This window comes from Cyprinodon tularosa, unplaced genomic scaffold (genome assembly GCF_016077235.1).
Source record: "Cyprinodon tularosa strain WSP-4 unplaced genomic scaffold, ASM1607723v1 ctg193, whole genome shotgun sequence".
Classification (NCBI taxonomy): Eukaryota; Metazoa; Chordata; class Actinopteri; order Cyprinodontiformes; family Cyprinodontidae; genus Cyprinodon; species Cyprinodon tularosa.
The window spans coordinates 507,224-518,952 of record NW_024038694.1 but is presented as its reverse complement, the minus strand read 5'-3'; positions in this window follow the sequence as shown (position 1 = coordinate 518,952).

Sequence of the window (11,729 nt, the reverse complement as noted above, 5' to 3'; positions counted from 1 at the left end):
GGAATTTGCACTGGTAAGAGCTTCCATGGATGGTTTACAGCCATAATTAATAAACAAAAAAAAACAAAAAATAACAAAAGGAAATCTGGAAAAGTAGCACACCTATCCATAAGATTTAATTTGGGCAGAAATTGGTTGCCTTTCGGTTATATTGTCATTTTTAGATATTTTACTAATCTTTTACAGATTGTTTAGGATCTTTATTAAAATGACTGCAGCACTAGCCTTGTCCATTTTTAGCCTAAATATTCAAATTAATATATTTTGAGTTCTACATGTACCCTAGATTCATATTTAATTGTGTCTATATCACTGATCCGTCATCCGGGTCAGGCCAAGGTAAATAGACTTTAATTCAGTGTTTCTAAAGACATTTTGACACCTCTCCAGGAGTCTTTTTCTATTCTTTTGGCTCGCACCAGAGCAATCTGTAGCTGGAGCTCTAAGCCTGTTGGTGGTCATATTTATTGCTTTATCATTAGAACCATTAGAACAAGCTACTCTTTCTTTCCTGTATTTAAGTTATGTGCACTGACCCCCTCCTGTTTAAAATCCTTGATAAACATGTATGGCATGGGCCCGTCAGTCTCTCTAATACTGGACCCCTCCCAACATAGATCAAATAGTAATGCTCTAAGAAGTATTCTCAGCTGATTAAACTATCTTCATAGATAGAGAAAACATTGGTATTTCGTGAAAATGCATTCCACCCAAATTCTCCCATTTATTTTTTAATGAGAATAATTATACAATCAGGCCACCTCAGTCTCCATCTGTGTCTCCAACCTGTGCACCCTCTGTACGGATGGGTCAGAGTTTGTCTAAGAGACCACACACATTTTCATGCCAAGTTTTTTTTTATGGACCACAATATTTGCTTGAAAGTCTGCATATGCATATGTTTTGTACTTTATAAATGAGATTCTGGAATGTGAAACTGCTGTTTAAAACAAGGAAGTGGGTCAGTAGCTCCACAGCTGCAGCTAGCATTTATTAAACACCAGAAACATATGAATAAATACAAGGGGCCCTTGTAAAAAATGTGATGGACAAAAGAACACTAACTGTGTAAGAGATTTCATTGAAAATACTTGTTCTTTTCATGGTCTATTCACTGTATGCTTTAAACAATCAAGATTAACATAGGTTAAGACATTAGAGCACAGAGCAGACATAATTTAAATGATTTTGAACAGTAGCCCTTTGAGTAAAATCCCAGAAACTTGAAGGTATTTTGACAGTATGCAGTTTAAATGTTATGACATGCCCTTAACAGACTAGAGGGAACCGTCTTACTGCCTTTGGGCTTTAAAGGGCATGTTAGTGTTAAACCCGAGCAATAAAACTTCCTTGAGTTGGCAAAACATTTCATGGCCTCTTTGATGTGACTCTAAAATAATATGTCCCGACATGAAAGCTCATTCAACACACTGCATGAATATGTAACAGTTTCTGTTTTCACAATAGCTCACAAAGTGAATAAATTGGAGATATCTGGCTTACAATTTCTCTCATACAAGGTTAAGGCAAAGATTTTATTTTTTTCCCTCAAGATTAAACTTTTCCAGTAGAGTTAAAAGGCCTTTTCTTCTTTGCAGCTACACAAACACAAGCTTTGTTTTATTCATATAAGTTAATTGGTTTTAAAGCTGTTTAAAGGTAAAATGTAATAACTGTTTTTGTGTTGGAAGGGTTGTCATTGTTTAAAAATAAGAAATTCAGAATAATAGATATAGTTCATAATGTAAGTGATGGCAAAATAATCTATTAATCTCACATTTGTATATTTCACACTTAGTTTTTAACTATGAGATTAAGTAACTTTCTGGTCCAAAAAAAGTTGGAGCTGAACAAAAATGACAGTAACAGGGACGAATGCATACTTCACACTTTTACAGACAGACAGATATTCAATGCATAAAGCCATTACAGTATGGAGCTCCATAACACAGAGCTATGACAGATTTCTTCTATGATAGATTGAGGTATTCTACAAAGCAGTTATCACAGATCCTTCTTCCAAGCATCATTTAGACTTTATAGTGAACACTGCTCCAAACCTTAACAATTTGTATCTCAGCTATCATTGGAACAGCCTTTTTTTTGTCTTGCAAATTGCCTTTTATGCATTAAAACACATACACATTTGGATATTTCTGCAAATAACTGTATCTAGCTGCACACTTCTTTAACTGTCTGATTAAACTGTTTTGAACAGTTAATTTCTGTATGATATGTTTTGCAAATTTGACCTTACTGCACAGTCTCTTATTATATACACCTAAATATTTTTTTAACCATCCTGTGTATCTGCATACTTCAATTTGCATTTTACATTGCTGTTAAGACACATCAGATCCCCCACTCCGGGACAATGAAGGTTATTTCCGCTTTTTTTTCTCTTCTATTGATTGGCTTATTGATTAACCGATCTACTGTCATTAGAGACAAATTCAGGCACACTTTGACGTAAAATGTTAAGGACATCATAGAGCATTACCTTTCTCTTATTCTGTTGCTTTACAAACTTTTTTTCACAAAGGGAATTTCACTACATGAATATGCGTAAAAAGATAAGATTATAAACATAGGTTAAAAATCTGTACATGCACACTGAGGGATCTCACTAGACTGTTTATAAACCCAGCTTAAAACAATGTATGTAACTATTCAACATTATTACTTTAACAAAGTAATTTGTAATATTGGTCAAAACTGGAGGAAGCATTTACAAACATTATACCTGCTGAGTATTATAAGTTAGTTATTATCACTAACTTCAGCTGTAAGATTAAGTGATATGATTTAATTTTTACTAAAGCTTTGACAGAACGTATTTTACTTATTCACTGTACTTCAAGAGAACAAATTATGTATAAAATCTGGCCTATTTTTACAGTAAAACGGCTGTGGTTTATGAAAAATATTGAATCTTTTTACTCAAAATGAGGTTTTAAAAAAAAACATCTTTAATTTAGAGTTAGCTTGACATCAGCTTATGATGATCACAGTATCTGGCTCAGTTCTCAAGAATCCTTCCAAAAAAAAGGTAGATAAAAATCATGAGTCACTCAACAAATTAAAGGGAAAGAATTTGATCTCGTATTAACATGCACGCACAAGTTATGGGCACAACACAAATTTCCCTGGAAAAAACAGACTCTTGCGTAATTAAATATCCTCGTTTATCAATGTTTTGTGATTCCCTGAGGAGGCATGACACAGAAAGCGGGGAGGCAGAAGCCAGAGCAAGTTGAAGCTGGTCGAACCCCTTTGCATGGAGCAAGGGATGCATTAACCCTCAAACAGTTGGTTGAAGGACTGAATGTGTGCATCTAAGTAAGGAAGATTTCCCTGTTGGAGTGTGTTAATTAGGCTGAAGTTAGCAGGGCCTGCTGCAGCTTGTGTGAAGCCTGACCTGGAGAGATTACCTTCTCCAGCTGCTCCTGTTAAAGCTCCCTGTCCTAATGGCACCTTTATTACAGGGACAGGAGATGCTGGCACTCTCTCCTTGTAACGGCGGAGTCCAAAGGTCTGTCACAGTCAACTAACTGAACACAGAGCACTATTAATATCAAGAAGCAAGGATAAAAAAAAAAACAAAGTCATAATTCACTTTTGTTCTCAGAATATATGACACCGTATTCCAGTCATTCAGTATTTCACAAATTCACCTGGTTCTGCCTGAGCATGTTGTCTCAAAACTGAAGGGGTCGTGTATTACACAAGAAATGGAGCTGATCCAGTGGATGAGGTCCATCGCAAGGAATAGCGTGACTTATTATAATGCAGGCATGCTTGTGAACATTTGCTTTGCTGTAAAATGCATGTGCATTCATATGGACAGTTGATGTGAAAGTGATAGGAGCTATGGACGGCTGCATAGCAGCTCCCCAGTTGTGAAGACCCACCATTTGCTATTGTCATGCAGGCGAGGTCATTCTTGTCATTTGCGGTAACAGGCAACAGCACAAAAGCACTTACAAACACACTCGCACACCCCTGCTGAGTATGTGTGGACACCTGGTCTGGATGTAAATGCCCACGGCATTCCTGAGATCTGGGAACTTAAATCCCCAAGATTAGCCTTTAAAATCCCCCTAAGGGTTAATCAGCAAGTAACATCACATCCCTGCAGCAGAGTACACCCACACAAGTAGAAATATCTGCAAGGATATTTAAGACATACATATTAATTAGTTTTATTATCTTATGACTAAATAGTTGCTTCACAATGCTTCTTATGGTTTGTTTAGCTAATAAAACTATAATCCTAAATACATATGTTTTTGCATCGGTAGAAAAAAATACCAGTGTGGAATGTTTGGACGGCAGGAAAGATGCCATTTGCAGTATTTAACGCATTTTGCTGACATGAGACGTTTTCTACATTCGGCTTGTGGAGAAAGTCAAGGATAAAGGGCTTTTCCCTCAAATCCCAGATAGTCCCAGAGCACCAAGGAGGACTTAACTGGTGAGTGACAGCAGGGACAGGAGGCTGGGAAAGAGCTGAGGTCCCTACCAAAGCTACTGTCATGTAAGCAGGTAGAGAAATCTAGGCCAGTTGTTACAGTAGGTGCTCTCTTTTGCAGCTCTTTGGGTAGAGTTGCAGGAAATTCCCTGATGTTACCGATAATCAGGAGACGACAATGGGGCTACATGGAGCAGAAAGATCTCGCAGTCAGTCTGGTTTGGTGCAGTTGCCTTTGGGGCCCCCCTGACTGGCACCTTGCAGCTGCCCTCTGTGCATGTGTCTGTCTGTATCAAAAGTTGAAGTCAGCGCTCAACTCCCAGCTGTTCATTGTACAGTCAGTTTAACACACAGCACCTGTCTGCATGTGTAAGTCGCTGTGAATGTCTGTATCTGTGTGCTTTCAGGACAGACTTAGAAATTGGGGATCTTATTTACGCTTTAGAATTAGTCACATTTTTCCTTCAAAATAGTTATATTTTTCTGTTTACTGGATGAGCTGAACAGTTACAGCTATGTTTAGAGGATTTATTAACAGGGTTTTGCCGATGGATTTTTACTGAGGCGTTAAGAGATCAATGCTGTAATAAAGGGCAAAGTGTGTGGGAGGAAGCATTCATTATCGTTATCAGACATAATAAAGTTTTGCCCCTGAACGTTGGACTCCCTCCTTCGAATGTCACCGTTAGCCATAGTCTGTCTAAATTGGTAGAAATGTACCTTAATGGTGTCAAGGTGGCAGAACATAATCAGGGCCCCATCATTCACTTTTTTCATGTGAAACAGGGTGGCCATGTCACCGTGAACTGAGTTCACTACTGCCTCACACAGCTCCCCCCATGGGTCAGACCTCGATGGCCCAGCGGATTAAAACATTTAGGTGGGAAAGGCTGTGAGATCAATAAATAATGAGTCAAAAAATGTCACGGGTGCCACTCAATCATCAGAATTTCACTGATACGGCCTCCAGCTCATCTGCTGCAGCAAATTGCCCACAGCAGCGGCTATGAATACGATTTACATTCTCATTTCCCCTGGAAATTTTCAGATAAACACAATTACATCACATCAGGATTTATTTCTCCCATTTCTGTGTATTTCCTGGAGTTAATGTGGCAGCGACGTGGTTCCAATATCAAGGCAAGCTGGAATATTGTAATTTTCTGAGATTCAGAGCATAAAACAATTTTAGCAATACAGATCTGCTTTTGTCTCCCCTTCAATCTAAGCGGAGGGAGCGATGTGGGGAAAGAGAGCGCAGGTCATTTTGGGACTTACAGACATGTTTCCCACTGCCCTCCTATCAAAGCATTACACAACAGGAAACATTTAGCCTGAATCTAGACCCTTCTGTAGCTAGTTATAAGGACTTGCTATTGACCTATAGCTTAATTTCACCAACAATCATTTCAGTTCTGAAAATGCAATAAACATATGACTGAAATTCAGGTTAAATATTTCCACTTCTTTTTTTCTCTTTTTACATTAGGAATATATATTACATTTTAAACAAGAATCAAGCTGTATAGAATATTTAGTTTGTCTGAAAGAAAATTTCTGGTAACGTCTGTCTGATGAAACAAAGCTTTGAGAAGGCATTAATTTCTATAGATTATCCCAAGGCTAATCTGGCTGGCCAGATTAATAACTCAGGGTTAGTTTTAATCATTACTAATCTCAAACTGCTCCCATCAAATGTTTTTGATAGTAGAGGCATTCTGGACAACCCTCCAAGCTGATTGGATGAAGCAATACCTAATGCCCCATACTAAAGTTTGGTTTTGACCAATCATAGAAACAAATGAAAATGCTAGCAGATGCTATTATAATCACAACAAACATGCATTTAATACTCTTGCTGTTCCTCTTTCTGACTAAACAGATTTGATAGCAGTGGCTGCTATATTTATTTAGTTGTTTTTTTGTTGTTGTTTGGCTTCAGGCTTGCCAGCTCTTTTCTGGTCACAGCCATAAGTCTAGCCTTAATGCCACAACCTGACCAGGCAAATGTTTGGGGTATGCCCCAAATGGTTAAAGCTGAAGTTGTACAAGATGGATTCTTGTGTTTATGAGCACACATATAACAGGAGGCGTCTGCTTCCAGGCAAGGCCACCCAATGGCCAGTTTTCCTCAAATTGTAGAGATCAACTATTATCCTCCTTGCATATGTTCAATAAAATATAATCTATCTAAATAAATATCTCGCCAATGTGAAGAGCCCTTTTTTTGTTTCTATTCTATGAACTATTCAAAATGTTTTCACTGCACATCATATGGAAAAGCGTAGAAAATTGAACTCTGTGATAACAGAGACACAATAAAAGCCTGAAAATTTTGCTTACATTTAACTTGTAAAGAATACAGGCAAATCTTTGCACATTATGTACTTGTGAATCATTTAAAGTCATGTACGTCATTAGAAATTATGGAAATATCTCTAAAAGTAAAAATAAATTAACCTCCCAGACATACCCAAAATATCCAGATAACCATGCACAGTCCCTACTTGGCTCTTTGGCTACTAAATTCACAATGGGCCTCTTATATGGAGTCCAGTTAGTTTTGATTAAATGTGACAAAACCAGCTGGCCACTTGATGTAAAACTGGGAAAATCAGGTCAAGTTACATGGTTCATGCAGGACCTACATGGGTCCTGCTTTTTATCAAGAACTGTTCTAAACCAAAAGTCAAGGTTACCTTTTTTGGGCCAGTTTCTTTCTTTTATCTTCGACCCCAAACGAAAATATATACCAAGCTTTAGGGCTGACAATAATAATTTAAATTTTGTGTCTTAAATTACAATTTCTATCATATTTCTATTATACTTTTCTTAGAATGAGACTAAATAATTTGTAATGGTCATCAATCTAAATGATATTTAAGTGTTTGAAATATCATTTGTTAATAAAAAGATAGCTTTCCAACTATATATCCTGCTAACTGGGATGTTTACTTCACTAATAATCAATTTAAAAATTCTTGAACAAAGACTTCCTGCTCACACAGGAATGCTTTGTAATATGAATTACTGATTTGCCTAAACTCATGCTCATAGTGTTCCAATAACCTCTGCAGACTGTGCATGCTCTCGTGCAATTCAAGTCTGTTAAAGTATTCAGTGGTTTGTTACCACTTTTCAAGCATTAAATACAGCTTTTACTCTTTTATATCAGATTCATATTGACTTTGAGCCTATTAGGATATCTGCAGTGGTTTATCTTTTATAGAAAAAGTAGGTCTTTGCTTATACATGTGTCTTTGGTACAGTGTATGCTCTTAAGCAAAATTACCAGAGCCACTGACCAGATTTTGACATGGGTGGCCCCGATGGAGCAGGGTGAGTAGAGGATTCAGTGAAAATGTCTACATGTAGACTAGAGGACAAGAAGCATCTTAGCAGAACTGCATAGTCAGGTGACAAATGGTGCCCCTGGCCGGGCGAGCGCCAGAAATGGTCTCTTAATCAATCAGAGGTCAGCATGTAGGCTCAGTCCAGACTGCCTCCACAGTCAGCCATCTGACAGAACACTTCATGCCAAGCCAAGAAGCAGGAGCTCACACTCCAGCCAGTGCAGCAATATTAAGGGTATTGTTTTTTGCCTTTTTTATCCTCCTTTTTAAGATTAACCTCAGCAGCTTTGTCTAATTAGTCCTTCTGCTATTATTATTATTTTTTTTCATTTATATTCATCAGCTGTTTGGTTTGCAGCTTAGAGGTGGTCACGGTTAAACATCATTCTCCACTCTGGCCTGAGCCCTATCTAAGGCCTGCAGACCCGAACCTTGACTCACAACCATCTGGGTGAGCACTGAAGGCAGTAAATAACGGACGGGAGGTTAGCACACCTCTCTTGTACACTCATCTTAGGGCCAAGCCCACACATTCTGGTCTGCACCCTTGGGCCAACCCACTCACACCCCCTGGGGTTGACCTACACACTGCAGAGTCCCACAGGGAGCTAATCAGAAAAGAGGGAGTAGCACAGACCTTCTGTCTTCTGTCCACCCCTCCACCCTCCATGCACATAACTCTACTTTCCCACCATCTATCTCCCCATCTCTCAGTATCAACACATTCATCTGTCCACTCTTACTATCTGTTTAAGCCTCCCCGGTTTAAAGACCTTTGTGATTTACCCATCTGTTTCACTTTTATAGCTGCCATGTTTGCAGTTGTGTCTCCATTTAATCATTGCATCCCCTGCTACTTTGGAGATTATTGTTTTGACTTCTTAAATAAAAGACATGAGGAGATTTCAAGTCAAAGTACCATGTTGTTTGTCCAATAATTAACTTTTAGTGCCTTGCAAATGTCTCCAGATTTTATTGTGTTACTTGCAAATGGCTATCAAATTTTATGACAGTTTAACACAACAGAGCAACATAATGTAGCTCAGAACCTCAAATGAGAAACCTTTGAATTTAACAAGTAATTTAAATGTGTTTCAAAAATTTTTACCAAAAAAAAAAGAAAATTGGAAACAATCTTACAAGCATTCGTATTAACACTCGCTAGGTTAATGCTTTAAAAAATATATTTTTTTAGGTATCCTTTAAAGGGGTCATAGAATGCAAAACCGAGTTTACATGGTCGTAGATGAATAAAGATATTTCAGTGGGCAAAATGGACGTACAGAGAAGTTCAAACCCCATCGACACCTCCTTTCTCTGAAAATCTCAGAATTCTAAACTCCTACCATAAAACGGGTGAATTCAAAAGAAGCACCGAATTGACGGTAACAGACATCCCAAGTTTCCCAGGAGTCTCCTTGCACTGTAGTCGACCAAAATCCCAGAAGACTTTGAAAATCCCCCTAGACATTTTTTTTAGGTATGAAAAGTAGGACATGTCCAGGAAAAAGAGGACGTCTGGTCACCCTACCTTATCAACAATTTCCATTTTTCAGTGAGTGAGTGCTTGTTGCTATGATGCATCTTTGCTCAGCAGGTTTGCTCATTGTAAACCAACCAATCAGCGCACATACCATCTAAATATTCATGAGCATGCCATAAAAGGAAGAAATCCTGACGTTTCATTCTAGGTCTTTTAACCAGGCTTGCATTAGGGCTCATAGAACCGCAAATATGCCATTTTCAGCCCAACCAATGTTACACACCCTATTCAGAGACCTTAAGGACCAGCACCAAATACCCTATATAATCATTCTATGACCCCTTTAAGAGCTTTTAACATTCATAGACTGACATTTTATCGCTTGTGTGTCTTTGGAAATTACATCAAGTATAGTCATAATACCAAATGCAAATATATGGAACAATTGTTGCAAAATGAAAATTAAACCAAACATAATTTTCCATTCATTTCCAAATTGTACTTTAAGGTGAGTGGATAAGAAATATGAACACTTGCAAGGTAAAAACTGTGTTTTTTGGAGATGTTCTTCCTGAGGAGGAAACAAAAAATCAGAGTTAAACAAAAACAAATACAGAAGCAACTGAAATACTATCAGATTGCCATTGAACAACAAATGAAATGGTCAATTCCCTGCAATACAAAGAGCAATCAATAAGCCAATTATTGCACACCCACAGGTCCATATATTTATTCATCCACTTTGACAGATACGACCTCCCTTTGCGGGGCACATTGATTTATCTATGCGATATATCCTCTCGTACGTAGAATCTCATGCTGATTCAGTCCCCGTAGGAGAGCGGGATGGCACACGGATGTAAGCAGGACTGACAGCGACACCAGAATGATTAGATGGTGCAGAGAAAGGCAAGAGGACACTGACTGAAAGTCACATAAACAAAGAAAGAAAGCACATCAGCCAAGATAACCTCCGTGAGTTCAGACAATATTTGAGAACAACAGCATGTGGCACCTTTGAAGAAGAAAGGCCCTGTAAAAGAACAGACAGAATGAAGAAGCGAAAAATGAGGAAGCGAGGGTGGAGCAAGCTAAGGCAAAAACATGCCAAACCAGGATCAGCAAGTATTGAGATGCAGATCAGAGTATTGGAGCGAATAATGGGGGATGTAAGGAGCGTGTGGACAAGGAAGTTCATGCGGGGTAGATTCTCACACATCTGCTAACCTGCTTCTCTAACACTGTGAAAATGGGCTTCCTTTGTCTGGTCTTGCAGACTGGACCGGAACGACTTGTCACTTTAGGTGACCACTTCACATTCACATGTAAACTAGAAGATACTCACACTGATGTTTACATAAACACAAAAAATGCATAAGTTGTAAAGCTGCTAAAAAAAAAAGGTTAAATGAGAAGATAGTTTAGCTTCTAACTATTGTTGTCTTCATTTAAAATAAACCTAGTCCTTGGGGGATGAGCCCAAGGTTAGTTCAGTTTATTTTATTTATATAGCACCAATTCACAACACAGTTCATCTCAAGGCACTTTACAGTTCACCAGATCATACAGTCAAATTGATTCAAAGTTTTCTATCTAAGCAAAACCAGTTGATTGCATCGACTCACTCATAGTTGATTAAATGGGTCAAATATCTTCAACCCTAAGAAGGAAAACTGTTTTATGAACCCATTAAACTATGTTAATGTTAACATTGGGTGCTATTTACAGAGATGGCGACAGTTGCATAGGAAATGCTGGCAGCAGCTAGTGAGACTCCTCTGAAAATATTGCTTCACTGCCACACAGTGATGTTAAAGTCCCTGAAATGCAACATTTTGAACAACATCAGATATGTACTAATATGAGAGAGAAATGTGGTCCTATTAGTCACATTTAGATCATTTTAGCTCACATTAAGATTATAAACGTTAATTTTGGTCTTGCCTGTTAACTTATCATTGTTAACCTGGTGTAAAATGTTCGGACCTATATCCTTTTTGAGAGATCATAACCTATCCCATATTTTAGAGTTGTTTGTGAATATGCAAACATAAGTGTGAAAATCAAGATCTTCTGATTTACCTTTAAATGTAAGAAAATCTTTCAATTCAAAAAAACTTTTTTGAATTTATTAAGATCGTAATATTTTTTATTTAGAAATGAAACAGAAAAGAGTAACTGGAAGGCATTGGTAAAACATTTACCATATATATTATTTTCTTTCAATTAACTAGTTACACAAAACTAGTTTCAAAAAAGAAAGCGCCTAATGTTCAAGGAGAAAGAAATTTGAGCTTTTTATCCAAACATGTCCTAAACTGTTTAACTGACTTGACAAAACTCAGCTGAAATGATTTTAACAGAGAACCCTTCTTTCTGGATTGGAGTGGGGGGATGGTGTTTAAAGATTACGGAGGGGGGG